Raw genomic sequence first — 1,229 nt, forward strand, 5'->3', positions numbered from 1 at the left:
ATGACATCGTTGTCCGTACATTGTGCCACTGATCACATGCCCCATGCACAGCTGATATCTTTGTACCACTGATATCACGTACCACCCGATATCTTGGAAAAAGCTAGCACCGTCCCGAATTCCTTGGCTATCACACGCTAACTGTTTTGCGGCATGTGCGGTTCATGTGCTTTCCCAGTATCAGTATTGCATTCAGATCAGCCGCGTATTTGTCGCGCTCACCCCATCACGCTTACACACATGCCGCCGGAAGATCACGGAAAGTCAGAGAGTGCTGCTGTGCATCAGCTTAAGCACTCAAGAGTGCCGTCCGTTGTTTAGGTTTAAAATTAATCGCCCTGATACCACTTGGGTATGTTATAACTAATCACACCCTCCCCCACAGTGACAAAACATGTATGATTACCCAACCGCGCAGCCAGAGCCTTGGCAAGGGGGGAGGGGGGCACAGGGTTGACAAAAGGGCCATTGATCGTGAAAAGGTTTTCCCCAAAACATTATATTTTCGATACGGCCAATTTTTAACGAGGGCATGCTTTGCATTGACATTTTCCCATTTCTGCCTTCTATAACTGGATAAGGAGCCAGCAGCCGCCGCGAAACAAACTCTGATTGATTTCACAGTGAATCAACTGAAAAAATTATGCGTTAAGTGGTTGCATGAAACAGAGCACCGGCGTTCTGCATTCAACAATGATCCGATGGACTTTTCCAAATGGATATAACTCAGAAGTCCCGTCAAGTTTTCATATGGCTTTTACAGATGTATAAGGGCTCGCAAATGAAGACTGTAAATCGAAATAGGTCAGCAATGTGTATTAACATGGCTAAGTCAAACGAGTCCTTTGCCAACACAGGGCCCCCTATTAGGCGCTGTGGGGCCCTGACAGACGCTGAGGCCCCGGCCAACCTAAATCGCTTGCTTCTGTTTTGTCTCTGCTTGCGGAAGGGGCCATTAGGACCATGCCAACGCTGAGCCGGCTGTGCGTTATTGGGGGTGTCTGACCGATATATGGGCCCTTATCGACCCAGGGGTTTCCTGAACAGCATGCGGGGCCGTCTGGATAACATTCAGGAGTCCGGTCTTGCGGGCCAGGCCTCTGAAAGCGGCCTCCAGCCAGCCTTTCGGGCCCTTCAGTCCCTCAAATCGGGTCCCTCGGGTCCTCAAATCGGGTCCTTAACGTGAGTTGGGGCCCTGGGGAGGGGAGGTGTTCCCTGTGGCCCCCTGC

Source organism: Pollicipes pollicipes, unplaced genomic scaffold (genome assembly GCF_011947565.3).
Source record: "Pollicipes pollicipes isolate AB1234 unplaced genomic scaffold, Ppol_2.1 Scaffold_4295;HRSCAF=5057_pilon_pilon_pilon, whole genome shotgun sequence".
NCBI classification, from domain to species: domain Eukaryota; kingdom Metazoa; phylum Arthropoda; class Thecostraca; order Pollicipedomorpha; family Pollicipedidae; genus Pollicipes; species Pollicipes pollicipes.